The sequence below is a fragment of the Macrobrachium nipponense genome, chromosome 41, assembly GCF_015104395.2.
Source record: "Macrobrachium nipponense isolate FS-2020 chromosome 41, ASM1510439v2, whole genome shotgun sequence".
In the NCBI taxonomy this organism is placed as follows: domain Eukaryota; kingdom Metazoa; phylum Arthropoda; class Malacostraca; order Decapoda; family Palaemonidae; genus Macrobrachium; species Macrobrachium nipponense.
Genome location: NC_061102.1, coordinates 17,890,216 through 17,909,548, shown reverse-complemented (window position 1 = coordinate 17,909,548; position 19,333 = coordinate 17,890,216). Strand labels below are relative to the sequence as shown.

The window sequence follows — 19,333 nt, the reverse complement described above, 5'->3', positions numbered from 1 at the left end:
ATGCAAATAGATGTGTGGTCTGTGTAACATATGGTAAAGAATTTCAGGTCTTTTTTTCGGTTAAAGGAGGTCTGTAACTCTTACTTATTTAGAACTTGAATTTTAAGTGTTAGCATTTCCTCACAACATCTGTGTACTGGTGCTCTATTTCCATATTGCATTTTATCTTTTAATTTTTAGCTTCTTTTCTATGACCTTTTTATTTTTTTTTTAGACACAGTTCAACTACAGAACAAGTCATGTTGGCTTTCAAATGCCCCAAGATTTTGCATCCTCTGTAGAGGTTTATCCACTTGGCAGTACCAAACTACTACCAAGTTTCCAGGTGAGGTTTATTCTAAAAACTGTGGGTTGAGCTATTCGTGAAACAAGACTTGGAAATCTTAGGATGCTGTTGAGCCTGATATTGTCTGTCACATCCTGTTGATGGGTGCTTGTTCGTGTTAATTTATCCTGGGCGGTCATGCCTAGCAGTAAACTCTGCTTCATACTAACAGAGTTAGTCATACTAAGTGTTTTTACTTGGAAATTTATCACCCTTGGAGAACTGTTTTGTCCAGCTTTTACTTTTGCCCTGTTTTTCCTTTATTGTTAAAACATGAATATTTGTGAATGCTTCTTTAAATTGTTAGAAATTGTTAATCTTCCCTGTGTGTCTTACACACTTTATGTGAAAACATTTAAGCAGTAGTTTTATGCAACTAATGTGATTTACAGTTTTTTGTATAGATTTATGATACCAAACTAATTTCTCTCATCAAAGGAACCCATTATACCCTATCCTTTATTTGTGTTTCTGGAATCTGTCCCATGTCTTTTAAGAGACTTGTGTATAAAATACTGGGCATTTTCCTCTTTCATATAGTACAGGAGTGCTATTAGGATTAGTAACTGTTTTACTTACCAGAGGTAATTGATTCCATAGTTTAAATTAGCATTTTGGTTGTCTTGAGCAGTAAGTCAGCTAAAAGTTGTTGTATATTTGGGTAGAAAATTTATGGTGATTTAGATTTTATAAACCAGCAAAACATTACATTGCAAATGTAATTTAAGTTATAATTGTTTCTGGCACTATGGTTGCATCACTACCCTGATTTTTTTTTTTTTTTTTTGAGGGACTGTCAGCTTTAGACTTGTAAATTATTTTACAAAATTAAAACAGTTTCTTTTATACAAACCCATTAAACCTCAGTAGTAATTTTTTGCTACAGCTATCCAGCAGAATCCTGAAAAAGGATCCTACTGCATCACCTCCATCTTAGTAAGACCAGAATGTCTCCAGCTGTATTGCAGTTGAGTAAGGTCAGATTGGGTCAAGCGATTGCACAAGATCCTTGGGAGTGCCCAAGTTGGCAGTAGGTGGAAATTGATGATCCCATGAACTGCATCTAAGTTGTTGGTACTCTTTTCAGTTGCATACTAATTCTTACTTCTTGAATGCTGCTGAAGGTCCTATGCACCTCATTCATGTGCCTATATTCTGCCTGGGGGAGGGTTGTTGTCTGGCCTGGTCTGATATGCCTGATGATTACTTCCATCAGCCAGAAGGAGAGAGTAGCGTTTGAGATCTCCCTTTTCCTGCAGCCCATTCTGATGAATAGTCTCCTACAGTCCTGGGCTGGGGGGTTGGGGAGGGGATTTATGCTTCAAGGTTTGTGTTTACCTGATGTATATTTGTCAAGGCATTGTATGCTAGCTTTATGCCAACTGTTGTACTCTGCCCTTCGTTTCTTGACGGTATTCACCAGGGTGATTGTTCTAGTCGCATTTGATGCCCATTCTAAAAGCTTACATGTGGTAGGAATTTTCATAGATCTTAGCATCCTCCAAGCAAATATACTTCAGGTTGTGAAATGATTGGTCTAATGAGGTCCATTGTGACACCTCCCCATGAAATATTTACTTAAAATTACATTCTGAGTTAAGATTCATCTTCGTGCAGCATGGTAGATTTAAGGAATTTTGCAGAACATTTTTGGATTTACATTGTTTGCTACTTAGGGTAGTATTTTAAAATGCTGTTTTCTACTTAAGGTAGTATTTTAAAATGCAGCCCCAGTTAATAGTGTGATGGTAAGTACTGCTGTTATTATGAAAAGCAGTTCCTCTTTTTAAAAGTCACCTGTAAAACAGTAGTTTTATACATTCAACTTCCCTGCCAGATATATACTTAGCTATAGACTCCGTCGTCTCCGACAGAATTTCAAATTTCGCGGCACACGCTACAGGTAGGTCAGGTGATCTACCGCCCTGCCCTGGGTGGCAGGACTAGGAACCATCCCCGTTTTCTAATCAGAATTCTTTCTGTCGCCGGACCATCAACATTGTTGTTGGTTCCTCTCGATTGGTTTTCTTTTTTCGCCGGCAATTGATCTTCTTGACCGACTTTTGGTGACGTATCTGGATTGTTGGATTGGCATACGCTTTTGTGGACTGTTTTGTGGACTTGATTTTGGATTTTTCTTTAAATATGTCTGACTCTGGTATGGTTGTGAGACGTTGTGTGAATGTAGGCTGTAAGGTGAGGTTGCCGAAAGCTTCGGTAGACCCTCACACGGTATGCAAGAGTTGCCAGGGAGTATGAATGTTCTTTTACTAATACTTGTAAAGAATGTGAGAATTTGAGTGAGAACGAATGGAAGAATCTAACTAATTATTTGAAAAAGTTAGAAAGAGAGAGAGCGAGGAAGGCTTCTCATAGAAGTTTAAGTAGTTCTAGATCTGAACTAATTCCAAGCTTGGGATCTTCCCCAAGGGTAAGTATTGCTACTTCTCCTTCCATTGCAGCCCCTTCTCCTATTGCAGAACCTGTAGATCCAGCGAAAGAACTTGCAGATCTAAAAGCAGCCTTCAAAATAATGGAAAACAAAATGGCTGCCATACAAGGTAAGGCTAGTGATTTGTCATTAGACAGTGATATAAGTGTCCCCAGTGTAGTGGAGGGGGCATCTGGTCGGCTCAGCAACGCTCCTAGGTCTAGACCTCTTCCAAGCTCACATGCCCAGAGGAGAAGGAATGTCGAAAGCCGAAAGGAGGTTGTGGAGAATCCCCACCGATCAGGTGTCCCTTCGTCGGTTTCTGTGACACCCCAGACTGCCAAGGACAGCTATTGTAAAAGCGTCCTACGTGATGTTTTTCTCGTCGTCGGGCTCTTCATCACCGAGACGTGATTGGAGAGATTCCGATCGATCTCGGCCTCTCAAGAGGAGTTGGAGGGCGCCGACAATTGACTCGAGCCCTGAAAACTTCCCTGAGGAGTCTCCATCGGGAGTTAAGAAGGCGAGAAGAGCCATTCTTCCAACCAGAGTGAGAAGGAGGCAGGAGGTGGAGGCTATGGACTCCTCCCCTCCTCCTTCCCCTCCTCCCGAAGAGGATAAAGAGGAAGCTACAAAGAGGTTCATGATGGCGATGCAGGAGCAGATTTCGTCATTTGTAGGAGTCCTGTCAAAGGAGCCTCCTAGAAGGAAAGACACTTCCCTTCCTATTAAAAGATCCTCCAGACGTATGGAGGTATCTACCTCCAGGATCGATACTCCTACCCGAGGTGAGGTTTCCTGTACGAACCTGGATGAAACAATTAGACGTCTGGGTCTGGCACCGGCCAGGAGTGAGGAGTCCACCCAGGAGGCAGGAGCCAAGAGCCAGGAGTGAGGAGTCAACCAGGAGGCAGGAGCCAAGAGCCAAGAGTGTGGAGGCATCTAGGCAAGAGGCAAGAGCCAGGAGGCAAGAGGCCAGGAGGCCAAGGAGCAAGGAGGCAAGGAGGCAAGAGGCAGGGGGGAAGAGCCAGGAGGCAAGAGCCAGGAGGCAAGAGCCAGGAGGCAAGAGCCAGGAGGCAAGAGGCAGGAGTCAAGAGGCAGGAGCCAGGAGGCAGGAGTCAAGAGGCAGGAGCCAGGAGTCAGGAGGCAGGAGTCCGGAGTCCGGAGTCAGGAGGCAGGAGTCAGGAGGCAGGAGTCAGGAGGCAGGAGTCAGGAGGCAGGAGTCAGGAGCCAGGAGGCAGGAGTCAGGAGGCAAGAGTCAAGAGCCAGGAGTCAAGAGTCGGGGACTCGGTCCTGGAGGTTATGACTCTTCGCCAAATGGGAGCTCCTCTCCTTCAGAACATAGGAGGTCTTGGAAGGACTCTTCCTCAAAACGGGAACGTTCTCCTTCGTCGGATCGAGGGTTAGACGAGTTGTCTGACGACGATCCTCCTGCTAATGAGGGACTTTCTAGTTACAAAGTCTTGGCCTCTTTACTACTTCAAGAGTTTGGAGATTCTCTTAGTCCTGCAGCTCCTCCTTCTCCTCGTTCGCTCTTTTCGAGCTCAGCTACGGCTAAATCGTCGGCCTTCTTGAAAATGAAGCCTGCGATATCAATGAAGAAGGCACTCCATTCTTTAGATTCTTGGATGGACAAGAAGAAGGAGTTAGGAAAGACGGTATTCTGCATGCCTCCTTCCAGATTGCACGGGAAGAGAGGTATTTGGTATGGGACAGGAGAGACTATGGGTCTTTCTTTACCCGCCTCTGCAGATGCCGACTTTGCCAGTTTAGTGGAGGCCTCTAGACGTCACTCCTTAGGATCGGTCAGAGCGACGTGGAGCACTTCAGAGTTGAACCACTTGCTAAAGGGACTTTTTGTCACTTTAGAGGTGTTCAATTTTCTGGATTGGTCGCTCGGAGTTCTGGCCAACAAATCTAAGGATCCGGAGTTTCTGAAGAACCCAGAAATTCTCCATAGAGTGCTGTCCTGCATGGACAAGGCAGTACAGGACGGTTCTGGTGAAGTGGCTTCACTTTTCGGTGCTGGTCTCCTGAAAAAGAGATCAGTGTATGGTTCCCATTTTTATCGAAAGGGGTTTCTCCGAGCCAGAGGACTGCCTTACTGTTCGCCCCAGCTATCAGATCATCTGTTTCCTTCTCAGTTAGTCAAGGATATATCTCGCCTCACTAACTGAGAAGGCGACACAAGACCTACTTACTCAAACGTCCAAGAAAGGACGACCGGTAGTGGCGACGGTTAAGAAGGAACCTCGTCCTACTCAGCAGCCCTTTCGTGGAGGTGCAACGGCTCGTCCACCTGCCAGAAAGAAGAGCTCTGAAAAGAGAGGAAGGTCTTCATTTAGACCATTCAAGAGATCTAAGTGACTTGTTGCTCCTCCAAGCACCAGTGGGCGCCAGACTCCTGAACTTTGCAGGAGTATGGGAACAAAGGCGGGGAGCCGACCCTTGGTCAGTGTCGGTCCTGAAGAAGGGATATGTAATCCCCTTCGACGACAAACCGCCCCTAACATCTACGCCTCGGGAACTGTCAGCGAGGTACAGAGACCCGTTAATGCGAAAGACTCTCCTTCAGATGGTGGAGCAAATGTGGGAAAAAGAGGCCATCGAACTGGTAACAAGATCCACCACTCCCCACGGGATTTTTACAATCGCCTTTTTCTAGTACCAAAGGCATCGGGGGTGGAGGCCAGTTCTGGACGTAAGCGCTCTGAATCGCTTCGTACAGAAAAAGAAGTTTCGTATGGAAACGTCCGCCTCTGTCATGTCGGCGCTTCGCCCAGGAGATTGGATGGTCTCTCTGGACCTGCAAGACGCCTATTTCCACGTTCCCATTCACCATCAGTCAAAGAAATATCTTCGCTTTGTGATAGGAGACAAGATCTTTCAATTCAGGGCTCTGTGCTTCGGTCTGTCTACAGCCCCACAAGTATTCACCAACCTGATGGCGAATGTAGCAAGATGGCTTCACCTAGAGGGGATAAACATCTCCCTCTACTTGGACGACTGGCTGATCAGGGCCAAGTCGAAGAGTCAGTGCTTGGAGGACTTGGAAGTAACAAGAAACATGATAGATTCGCTAGGGTTGCTCGTCAACCTCGAGAAATCACAACTGATCCCCAGCCAGAACTTGGTCTATCTGGGGATTCAGATGGATTCTCGGGGTTTTCGGGTATATCCTTCGCAAGAAAGAATCGCTCGAGGTTTGTCGAGAATCTCAAGCTTCTTAGAGAGAAAGGACCCTGTCCTCATTGGAAAAGTTCTTCTCGCTAGGGAGACTTCACCTTCGCCCTCTTCAGTTTTTCCTCAAAGAGGTGTGGAACTGGAAGACGGGTCAACTCTCGGACATCTTCCAACTTCCACAAGAAGTAAAAGATCATCTGAGGTGGTGGATCCCTCAGCTTCAAAAGAACGAAGGCTTATCGCTTGCTCTGCAGAACCCAGACCAAGTGTTGTTTACCGACGCTTCGGAGTCGGGATGGGGTGGAGCGACGCTGGGAGCAAGGGAGGTGTCAGGCACCTGGACAAAGGAACAGGTGTCCTGGCACATCAATTGCAAGGAACTTGTGGCCATACACCTAGCCTTAAAGTCCTTCGAAAAGATAGTCAGAGACGGGGTAATACAGATCAACTCAGACAACACCACGGCTCTGGCTTACATAAGAAAGCAAGGAGGCACGCACTCGTTCTCCCTCTATCAGTTGACAAAACACCTGTTAACCTGGACGGAAGAAAGAGGCATAACTCTCCTCACAAGGTTTGTTCAAGGGATCAAAAATGTGAGAGCGGACAGACTGAGCAGGAGAAACCAGGTCCTTCCCACAGAATGGACTCTTCACGAAGAAGTGTGTCGAAGTCTTTGGTCCCTGTGGGGGAGACCTCACATAGACCTGTTTGCGACGTTCCTCTCCAAAAGAATAGAGAACTTTTGCTCTCTAGTAGAGGATCCGAGAGCCTTCACAATAGACGCGTTTCTCATGGATTGGTCGGGTGTGGACGCTTACGCCTTTCCCCCGTTCAAAATCCTGGGGGAAGTGCTCAGGAAGTTTGTAGCTTCGAAGAGCACGAAGTTGATACTCATGCCCCATTTTGCCACGACTAGCAGTGAATGGTTCACGGAGGTACTGAGTGGATAGTGGACTTCCAGATCGCTTCCAAACAGACACGATCTACTCAGACAACCCCACTTCGAGAGGTTTCATCACAACCTCCCAGGTCTCGCTCTGACTGCCTTTCGACTATCGAAAGACTTGTCAGAGCGAGAGGCTTTTCTCGCGAGGCTGCGGGCTCTATCGCTAGAGCCCGCAGAGCTTCGACGAGAAGAGTATACCAGTCGAAGTGGGAAGTCTTTAGGAGGTGGTGTAAGGTTCAGAAGCTGTCCTCCTCCAGTACCTCTATAGTGAATATTGCCGATTTCCTCCTCTTTCTGAGAAAGGATCACACCTATCTGTCTCGACAATAAAAGGATACCGAAGCATGCTGTCTTCGGTTTTCAGGAATCGAGGCCTAGACATTGCTAACGACAAAGTCTACACGATCTAATTAGATCTTTTTGAGACGTCGAAAGCAGCTACTCCTAGAACACCTAGTTGGAATCTAGACGTGGTCCTGAAATTCCTTTCATCGGACAAATTCGAACCTTTACATCTGGCGTCCTTCCGAGACGTTACTAGGAAATGCTTGTTCCTAGTGGCTCTCGCTACAGCCAAGAGGACGAGCGAATTACACGCTCTGGATTCCACGGTGGGGTTCGGAGATGCTGCCATCTGTTCTTTCCAGACAATGGTTCTGGCAAAGAATGAAAACCCATCAAAACCTTGGCCCAGAAGTTTTGAGGTAAAAGGCCTATCTAACCTGGTAGGCAGAGAGATAGAGAGATCTCTCTGTCCAGTGAGAGCTCTTAAATTCTATTTAGAGAGGAAGAGACAGATGGGAGCTTGTCAACAAGGTCTTGGTGTGCAGTGAAGAACCCCAAACGACTCATGTCCAAGAACGCCTTGGCTTTCTTTGTGAGAAGCGTTATTACGGACGCTCACAAGAACTGGCTCGGAGGAATCCTTCGGTCTTCTAAAAGTCAAGACGCACGAAGTAAGAGCAGTAGCAACGTCTTTGGCGTTCCAAAAGAATATGTCTCTGAAGAATATCATCGAGACTACATATTGGAGGTGCAATTCAGTGTTTGCATCTCATTATCTAAAGGACGTGAGAGTGACCTATGAGAAGTGCTTCTCGCTAGGTCCTTTTGTATCAGCAGATACAGTACTGGGTCTTGGAGCAAAGACTGATCCTTAATTTTGTGTTTTTTTTTATCGTACATAAACCCTCTTGTCAGATATGTGCTTGGTTTCTAGTAGCAAGCTCACTACTGTCGCACGGGAGCAGAGTGTCATTGCTGGTAGGCGATCAAGGGTATGTATGACTAGTAGGGGAGTACAAAATTTTTTTTTTGTATATTTGTAATGAAAGTGTAATTATGTTTCGAGTTTTTGGTTGTTTGTGAGGAGTTCGGGGATAACTCCTTACAATCTTAGAACTAACATGGATGTTAGGATCAGGTGATCGGGATCGGTTTTGTGCTCCTTGAACAAGGTGTATTGTCATGTAAGTGGAATAGCACCCAATGACAAAGGCCTTTAGGCTCTGCCGAGTAAGTGGATAAGACCCCATTTGGCAGACCACAAGAACTCTTAGCCATAGATCATTATCTCGCTGAGGCTCTTGAGGCTAAGCAGACTACAAGGCAGTAGCCTCGAAGTCTTCAGCCTAATAAGGTAGGAACCAAGGTTTATAAATACCTACAACATATGTTGTTTACCTGTCTATTTCAGTAGTTAGCTGTCTCTACCCACCACCAATGGGTGCTAATCAGCTAAGTATATATCTGGCAGGGAAGTGTTGAATGTATAAAATGATATTGTCTGTTACAATAAAAGTTTTATACATACTTACCTGACAGATATATACGATTAATAGCCCACCCAGCCTCCCCGCAGGAGACAGGTGGAAGAGAAGAATTCTGATTAGAAAACGGGGATGGTTCCTAGTCCTGCCACCCAGGGCAGGGCGGTAGATCACCTGACCTACCTGTAGCGTGTGCCGCGAAATTTGAAATTCTGTCGGAGACGACGGAGTCTATAGCTAAGTATATATCTGTCAGGTAAGTATGTATAAAACTTTATTGTAACATGACAATATCATGTTTGTGTTTATGAAGCTTGAGATTTACGTATTTAAGTACTTTAATTTGTGTTATTTCACACACAGAACAGAGAGATTCTTTAATCTTGGTTATCCTTATTTCAAAAGGCCAGTATGGATTTAATTTGGAAGGTAATGAGAAAATTTCTTACATGACTTTTTCTGTAAAACTTTTGTAAACAAGAAGTCATCTTTGTTTAATCATTTTGTAGCTTAAAGTGAATGTGTGCCTCTGTATTAGGTGTCTAAGATATTTAAATAATGCTTGCATAACCTCTAAATGATTGCTACTCTGTGAATAAATGTGAAGTTTTTAATGGAAGATGGATAGATATTGCTAATGAATTTAATGATCATGAAAAGAAATTACTTATGGATTTAATGATCATGGAAAGAAATTGCTGAATGTAATGATCACTCTTATAACTGTGCCCCTAACAACTTGTGGAATCAAGCTTTACTAAAATTGATTGAAATTCAGGTATCGAGTGGTTATGGCAGCAATAGTAGCAGTAGCAACGGTTATTATCGTGACTCTGACGCTTCAGAACGACTCCATAGAACATCTTATTCATCAGCACAGGTTGGGTTGTGCTTTGAAAATTAACACTGTAGCTATGATGCACTAACACAAATAATTGACTCGTGTATTATACTAATCTCATTTGAATGGCCCTTCTCTTGAAGAAAGTCAAATAAGAGTTAAAGCTGATTGTGAAGTGTTTGGAATTGCTTGCAGATGGTGTTTTTCATGCTTATGATTTAATTTGATAAAGAAATTGATCAGAAGTTTTAGATTGGTGAGCTTGCAGAGTTTTTTTATTTCTGTAGTTGTAAGTTTTTACTGTCTATCGAAAGTGAATACAGTACGTAATGTGAAATGTTAATCGAGTTTTATCTTGGCTAATTTGCTTTCATTTTGAACTAGTAAGGACCCTTACAAATTCCATTTCTGTTATTATTTTACTAGACAGAATTTCTGTTTGGAAATTGTTTTAGCCTTATGAGGTTACATGGGGCATCAAAAAACTTGTGTACGGTAAAATAAACTCAATTCTGACATGATGTTAGTGTCCAATTTTGAAGTTGAATAGTTGTCATTCTTAGTAGTTGTAAGAAAAGAAAAAATAGCAAAATAAGCAATTGAAGTTTGACTAAAGACAGAAAATTTCTTCATTTGTAAACATTAAAAAGAATGCCTAGCATATTTATGAATTCTTTTCATATCATGAAAAAGTAATAAGAATTTCCTTTTCAATGATGTAGTATATAGTATACATGTTATATATTTGGTACTGCTATATATACATAGTATTGCATGTAAAAAAGTTAAGGATAAATAAGCAAGAATTTGGTTTAGTAATAAGACCTCCTCCCAGCATAACCAGATGTAATTTCAGTGTCACAAAAGAGAAGTAGTATTAAGGAATAATTGAAGAGAATGAAAGAACCTAAAAGATGAAAATTTCCAGTGTCATAGATATCAATTTGTTTTATTTTACAGGTGAAGTTAAGTTTCATATATATTTCCTCTAAAAGATGTTCTACTTTATAATGTATTTGTTTTACCTTTTGTGGTAAGTGCCATAGATGCTGTAACTTGTGGCATATCCATGACTATTATAAGCTTCTAACAGTGCATGACAGAGGTATGTGTAGTTACATTGATGTGATCAGTATATTTACTTCAGGGAAAATAATAACTGACCTTGGGTATGTTAATCACTTGTCATTTCACTTGATGCACTATGCCCAGTATCCTATCTTGACCGTTTTTGCTACTAAAGATAGCCTGGCCATATGCAAGTGAGAATGAATGAACAAATTAGAAAATTAAGTCAGAGTGGTTGGATAAAACCACATGGGGTACCAGGCAATGAGATCTTCCTGTGAATGATTAGTCACCACAAGCCTGATGTGAATTGAAGGACCAGGTATATTACAGTCATAAGATAGCAAGCTCTTAGATAGGCAGGACTTTGACTTGGAATTACATTACTAAGGAATTTTTACAGAGGAGAAAACAAGAGTCATTGTTGGAATCAGCACGAGTATTATGCTTAGGACAATTATGAAAGATAAATCTAAATACGTACATGACATGATCAAGACTTGGGTAACTGAGACCTTTGGTGGTTTGGAGAAAGTAACCAAGGCAAATATGTTACTCTAGATTATTATTACTCTAGATACAGTCTTATAATTTAATTTGAGAGTTGTGATATCCACAGTTGCAAAGCAACTAGAAAATGAGAGAGTTTTCTTTCCCAAGACTTAACTTATGCTCAAGACTAGAGTCACTTCAATAGACCATGTTATTCATAGTATCATGATGATAATGATGATGTTTCTGAATAATGCTGCAAAATCTAGGTAACTAAAGAAGTTTAAATAGACCAGTGGGAAGCCAAAGACTTTGAGATTGTTGATAATACTAAAATAAAGTATGACTAAAATTATAATACTATATTTATTTATAATTATTTTGCCTCCAGAGTAATCCATTGTGGAAGAAATATGTAATTTTGTTTTGCCTTCTGTGTACCACTTTTATGTTTCATTACGTAACGTTGAAATTCTTAGGTGTAGATGACAACCCTGAATATCTATTACAGTTGACCCCTGTATTCACGGGGGATGGATACCAGAACCCCCTGTAAATAGCCAAAATCTGCAAATACTCGAAACTGCTCTAAAAATGCCTAGAACTACCTATTTTGATAGTTAAAATACATACAAAAAAAACTTAAAATGCTTATACCCAAGTATTTTAATAGTTTTATCACAAAAAGTGCATTTAGTCATGAACATATGAAAATGCAGTGATTTGTAAATCTTTCTCAGTGAAAAATGCTGCTAAAAGGCAAATTTTTTGCAAATAATGGGTATATACGGTCTGTAGAAAAATCCGTGACTAGGTGAGTCCATGAATGGGGCCGGGCATTTACTGTAATATCATATTAAGCTAGAGCCTCTGTTCCTTGCAATTAGCCAGGAAGATAAAAATAAATTAGTCTAATATGGGGAAATACAATAGGAAATTGGTTATACCCAACTGTGATTGAATATGCTCTGTAAGGTCATCATAAATTTAGGAAATTAACTTAATTTTTCCTAAATTTACTTATACTAATTTCAGAGTCCCACAAGACGGAGCAGTCAGATTGTGGCAGAAGCAGACTCATCAGCCGACAGTCGCGGGTACATACGAAATCACGCCTCTGAGTATGACACTAGAAATGCAAACTACCTGAGCAGGGAAGACAGTTCAGCCAGGTATAACACGAGCACTAATACCACACCCACCAGTAACTTGATTCTCACGCCCGATTCTAATAATGATAACAATACTAACAACAATGTGGTTTGTCCCTACAGTGAGTACACCAATGCGCTCTTGTGCACGCCTCTTGCGACACATCATAGCATCTGTCCCCCTTTAAGGTTTTCCTTTCTCATTTTTATTTGATATTATGATTGGTGTAATTTAATTTTTGTTTAATGCAGTTTTTGTTTTTATTGCTCTGGCATGTAATGCATGTGCATGAAAAATTTATTCCTATAGTTTTCATGTCAAGGTGGTAAAGATAAAATTATGATTATTTTCTGAATAACATTGTCTAAAATGTGTAGTGATTGGTATCAATTTGTCTAAAATGTGTAGTGATTGGTATCAATTTAATAAGGAAAGGATTTTTATCAGATTTTTATAGAATGAGGAATAAGATCATTGTCAGTAAATTTTGCAGTGGTGTTAAGAAGTATAAGGAAGTTTTTTAAGGGTAGAGTAAATATATAGCAGTAATTGAAATTTTTACCTAAAAACACAAACCATTGATTTGCAATGTCGTCTTTTTTTTTTTTTTTTTTTTCACCAGTCTTCCTGGATTGAGCAGAGTCCAGAATTTGGTCTGTTTTTTAAGAACTCTTTTGCCATACATCAATCTTCATCTCATTAGTTTTTAATTTCTTTGCTTAATTCTTTGGTTGATGGTGTTATTATATTCTTGCAATAATAGGCTGAAGACTTACGATGCCTTTATTAAGAAAATGTTTTCATACAAAACTAAAGCTGGAAGTTTTGCTGTAGCAGTGGTCTCCAACGTTGAACCTTATTTGTATCACAACAGATTGTTTAGTCACACACCCATATTCATGGTCTACAGATTTCATTGACACACCATTCTTTATGAAAGAAAAAGATAGCAGACATTTACAGCAGGTAGATCAGAGCAAGAACTCTTGACCAATCACTATTTAGTACGTTGAAATATTGATTGCATCTTACAAATATTGCACAGGATTTTAGAATTTCTTGGAAAGAATGGCTTTTTGTTCATATACGAAACAAACCTTCGGTCTTTACATTAGGATAATACTAGCGCCAAGCTGGAAAACCGGTAGAATTAAAAAACAAACTTGTGAGATCCAGGACTATTGGCATCTATACCAGGTCACTGGATATTATAGTTCCCAGAATGCCCTTGGCGTCCCGTGACCCATCAGTTATTCTTCCAACCCAGTTTAGACTGTTAGAGGGGTGGTTAGAGGTGGGCCTTTACCTGTTAAGGCCTCAGGTTTGTTAGTTATGGAAAATACAAATTGGTTAAAAATTTGTTATTAGTTCATGTGCGAAACAAACCTTCGGTCTTAACATGAGGATAGACTTATTGGTGGGAGCTAAGTCTCTATAACCGACTGGGAGTTTGCCACCTTTATCCATTTCCGAATAGTAGATGTACTCTAAGACAATGGACTATTAACCTTTGAACCAAAGATATATGAAAACTTATTGGTTTCCCTCCATGGGTGTTCATACGATGCCATGGTTTATTGCATTACGGAAGGTGGGGAACTATCCGTCCTCATAAACCACTCCTGTCCCTTGTATCTGGCTCTATTATCACCTCACTTTCTCCCTATTATTGAGAGGAGTGTGTTGCTACTGAAAAGTATACTATACTCTAGATTATCTTTACAGTATGGCTGTCCCCCTCACCTGCATCTAGTCCATTTCAGCTCATGATGGTACTCTCCTTCATACTGCCTGTAGGTAAAGGAGTAGTTAGAAAAGTAGTAAAGAAGAAAGACCAGTCATCTCATTCATTCTACTTTCATACCTTCATCTTAGACTAGACACAAACTGACCCGCCAGGGGTACTGGATGAGCTGTACCACCTGCTGGGCAGCCACCACTGGACCCAAGAAAAAAGTATCCAAGGATCTATGGGCAACATCTTTTAAATAAAAGGAAGTGAAAGTTGTTTGGTGTTGCCAAATACCAGCTTTCAAAATCCTCTCCACAGACATATTTTTCTTGAATGCCAAAGAAGCGCTCAATCCCCTTATGTCATGAGCTCTAGCTCTCTCAAGGCTATTTGACCCTCTTGTCTTCTGTCTTGTTCTAGCGGCGTACCGTATAAGGCTACTTGTGGTATCAAGATATGAATGATAAGGTATTTAAAAACGCGAGAACCGCTATAATCCAGTTCGGATCCAATATCACGAGTTGTAACTCGTAAGACATTGACACTTCCTATTTAATTATCCGTTATTCTACCAAACCGATTGACTCTGGGTGATAAAATATATTACTATTGGTTTTCTTAATGGAAAGCAATTCACACCACGTGTTATGGAGATTATTATTGATTTACACCACCGAGTCAGATTATCATGTGTTTGAATTCCATGTTTACTGATTTAGCACTCATAAATATTCCTAACGCACTCAATTGCGGTGTTGTTTTTAGTGCTATTCATTCTATATAACGCGTCAAGGAACTATTAACACTAAGAAGTGTTTATTCCCTCTGTCAGACTCGTAATTCTGTTAATAATTCTACGTATATTCTTTCAAGGATTGATGTGGCACAGGATAGGCCCTTAACTGACAGGTGTCTTAGTTTGTCCCTTGTTTTCATGACACGTGTTACAATCAGTTAGTGCTTTTTATATCTGTAAGCATTGTAGGCCAGTAAAACAGTGATTTGGCTTTCTGTGACATAGGAGGGAACCCTGGATGACGGAATGCAACCAGTTTAGGACGATTGGTATGAAAGAGATTATTACTACTACCTGGTCGTTAGTCCTCTGCTGTGTTCTTCGGGTTTTCCTCGTCACGGACCTACATATAATATTACATTTGATTACATTATTCTGATACACATACTTTAAATATACTTTTGCTTTAGGGTTTCTGCTCGAAGTGTTTATTGTTTTTGCTTAGCCGCTGACCCTGTTTCCATTCGAAGTGTTTATTGTTTGGTGTTTATTGCTGCTGACTCTGTTTCCGTTCGAAGTGTTTATTGTTTTGGGTTATGTCTGTTGACTCTTGCTTTGTTCAGTTTGTAACAGTTCTGCGCTCCAACCCAGATATTCAATGCTCGCGATCTCTTGGGTTAAGGAATTTTCTTGTTTAGATACGGTTTTAACAATAGGCACGGATGTTTCTATATCTTTTAGTTCAATTAATGGTTCCTTGCTGTATGGTGTGGGATTGCGGATAATGCGTCAGCTATGATATTTGCTTTCCCAGGTAGATATCTTATCTTGGCTCCAAAGACCTGAATGATCATTTGTCACCGAGTTCCTTTTGGACTGTGATTAAAGCCTTTGAAAAAACTCTGTAAAGGACTCATGTTCAGTAAGGACTTTATCAGGATAGCCATAGATTATGAACTTAAAATGTACTAGTGAGTTAAATATACCTAGCCCTTCCTTGCCTATTACTGCATATTTACTTTCAGAGGGCTTTAGTTTACGTGAATAAAAAGCTATAGGAAAGAACTGTTTATCATATTACTGAAGTAGTACCCTCTTACCCGCCCCTTGGTCTGAGGCGTCTGTTGCAATAAAAAAAATGTCCTTATTTAAATCAGGGATTTTTAAGTTAGGTGAGCTGCATTATTCCGCTTTTAAGATATCGAACGCCTGTTGATGCTTTTAGACCATAATAAATCTACGCTCTTCTTCGTAAGATCTGTTAAAGGAGCTGTCATGATTGAAGAGTTACATATTTACATACGATTGTAATACCCACTACAGCGCCAAAGTGCTGTATCCCCCTTTTACGTTAATAGGTACCGGAAAGTTATGAATAGCCGACACCTTACCATGGACTACTTTAAGACCTTGACCAGACACATAAAACCTAGATAAACATGTTCGGTTTTTAAAAACTCACATTTAGATATTTTACTCTGAGATTATTTGTCTTTGTCTCTGTAGCACTAGCTCTACTTTATGTGAATGTACTTCTAAGGTATTTAGAAAAGATTATAAGACCAACCATATAAGCTTGTAGGGTATCCCCTAAAAGTCTCCAAACACTATATTGTAATTGGTGCGAACATAAGCCGGAGGCATACGTAAAAATTGATAATGTCCCCTGAGTGTGCTGAAACGGAGTATGAGGTACAATCACTTAGGTAATGGTATCTGGTAAAAGCTTTTAACCCTCTTACGCCGATTGGACGTATTAAACGTCGAGTCAAAATGTCTCCCGTATGCCGATTGGACGTATCATACGTCGGCTCAAAAAAGTTTTTTTTAAAATTCGCGGAAAAATACTTATAGGCCTACCAGCCGAAAACTTTTGTATCACGCGCCTTGGGGATGCTGGGAGTTCACGGATCAAGGCGTTGTTTTGTTTACAATCGCTACGCAGGCGCGCAAGCGCGAATTTCTTTCTTATCGCACTAAAAGTATCAGTGACACATCTCGGAAATTATTTCGTCACTTTGACATAATTATTGCACCATTTTAAATTATCCTTTACATGAAGTATTATATATGAAAATGTGCGCAATTTCATGCACAATACAACTAAAAAATACTCATGATTGTAGCTTTTATCAATTTTGAAATATTTTCATATAAATAACGATAAGTGCAAAAATTTCAACCTTCGTCAACTTTGACTCTACAGAAATGGTCGAGAAACGCAATTGTAAGCTAAAATTATTATATTATAGTAATATTCAATCATTTGCCTTCATTTTGCAACAAATTGGACGTCTCTAGCACAATATTTCGATTTATGGTGAATTTATGAAAAAACTTTTTCCTTACGTTCGTGCGATAACTCTTCCGATACATTTTTTCGTGCGATTGTCCTAATGTTTGCACCCTTTTAAATTTGCCGTTACATAAAGTTTTATATATATGGTGCGCAATTTCATGCACAATACAACAAAAAACAACCCATGGTTGTAGCTTTTATCAGTTTTGAAATATTTTCATATAAATAACGTTAAGTGCAAAAATTTCAACTTTGTTTCGGTCAGCTTTGACTCTACCGAACAAATGGTCGAAAAAACGCAATTGTAAGCTAAAACTCTTATATTCTAGTAATATTCAATCATTTACCTTCATTTTGCAAACGACTTGGAAGTCTCTAGCACAATATTTCGATTTATGGTGAATTTATGAAAAAAAAAAAAATTACGTTCGCGCGGTAACTCTTCCGAAAAAATCAGAATTTTTTTGTGCGATTGTCGAAATGTTTGCACCATTTAAAATTAGCTGTTACATAAAGTTTTATATATGAAAATGTGCGCAATTTCATGTAGAATACAACTAAAAATGATTGAAGGTTGTAGCTTTTCTCTGTTTTCGAAATATTTGCATATAAATCACGATAAATAGAAAAAAAACCACGTTCGGTCAAATTTGACTCTACCGAAATAGTTGAAAAACGCAATTGTAAGCTAAAACTCTTACGGCCTAGTAATATTCCGTCATTTTTCTTCATTTTGAAACAAATTTGAAGTCTCTAAAACAGTGTTGTGATTTATGGTGAATTTTTGAAAAATATATTTCCTTCACTCCGCGCAGCCGATTCCGCGGCCGCAAGTCTCCGAAATACGTACATGGCATTATCCTAATATTTGCTCCTTTTCATATTAGCCTTTTTATAGAGTTTCATATATCAAAATGTGCGCAAATTCATGAAGAATACAATAAAAAAATAATTGAAGGTTGTAGCTTTTCCATCTTCGAAATATGTGCATATGAAAAAATATATATATTAAAATTTGACATTCGGTCAAATTTAACTCGTCCGAAATGGTCGAAATCTGCAATTCTAATCTAAAACTCTTACAGTATCGTAATATTCAATCATTTGTCTTAATTTTGAAACAAATTGGAAGTCTCTAGAACATTATTTAGAATTACGGTGAATTTTTGAAAAAAATATTTTTTTGCGTCCGCGCGGCGGTTACGAATTCGTACATCATTTTGTGGATAATATTTTTCCGGTGTTGGCTCTTTTATTGTTTTACAATGTATTATATATCAAAATGATCGCAATTTAGTGTACAATACAACGCAAAAAAAAGTAACTGGTTAGCTTTGACCGTTTTCTTGCACAGCGTGATTTGAATACAATTATGTATGAATTTTTTTTTCGCTACCATATATCGCATTATTTACATATGATAATGATATTATTTTTCATTTCTGATGGTTGCATTCTAAATTTCAGGCAATGACAAAAAAAGGAGCCAAAAATGAACTCTTAATCTTCAAAAGTACGCGCGCTGTAATTTTTTTGAAAAAATTATTTTTTCCACTTCCGCGCTCACTCCAAACCAGGCCCGGCATACGGGAGACGTTTGATTTTTAGGGCTCCGGCGTAAGAGGGTTAAGTAAGTCCAAGTTGGTGAAAAAAAAAAAAAAAAAAAAAATTTATTCTAACCTAAAAGAGATAAGATGTCGTCGGTACATGGCACTGGAAACTATCGGGAGTCGTTTCCTTGTTTAAGCGACAGAATCTACGCAGATACGCCAAGTCCGATCTTTATGGCATGACATTTGAGGGAAAAATTATATGGGCTTATTTGATTTCCTAATGACTCCTATTACTAACATTTTTCAACTTCGTCATTTATCTCTATTTTAAAATTTCATTGAGAATCTATACGAAGGTACGTATATAGCTTTATGTTTGTCCTTAGACCGTATTTTGTTTTCAATGACATCCGTTTTTCTCCCAGAGATCACTCGCTAGTGGAGAAACTTCCTGGTATTCAGGTAGAAGATAAAAAAAAAATTCTGCTGAATCACCTCTGCTTGAATGACTTTACGGATATTACTTTAGATAGATTTATCAGAGCGGGATTCATCCACGACTGGTTGGGCGTGATTAAAAATTAGCAACAATAAAAAATGCGATATTTATAACTTCCGTATCCACGATATGGATACTTTTAGGGCTTTGTTCGCGGAAATCGTTATATTTCAGAGTGTCGGGAAGGATTAAAATTTCATTTCCCCAGCAAAGTCTTTTTACACGCACTAAGACATTCGAGGGTGCATGCTTCTCGAGATTTTGCGTGCAAAGTGCGACTGCGGTTGTGGAGAATTCTGTTGGG

At 39.9% G+C, this 19,333-nt stretch overlaps 1 pseudogene; it reads left to right on the top strand.

Moving 5' to 3' along the window:
* LOC135212785 (uncharacterized) overlaps positions 1–19,333 on the top strand; it is a 96,924-nt pseudogene that overhangs the window by 54,150 nt on the left and 23,441 nt on the right.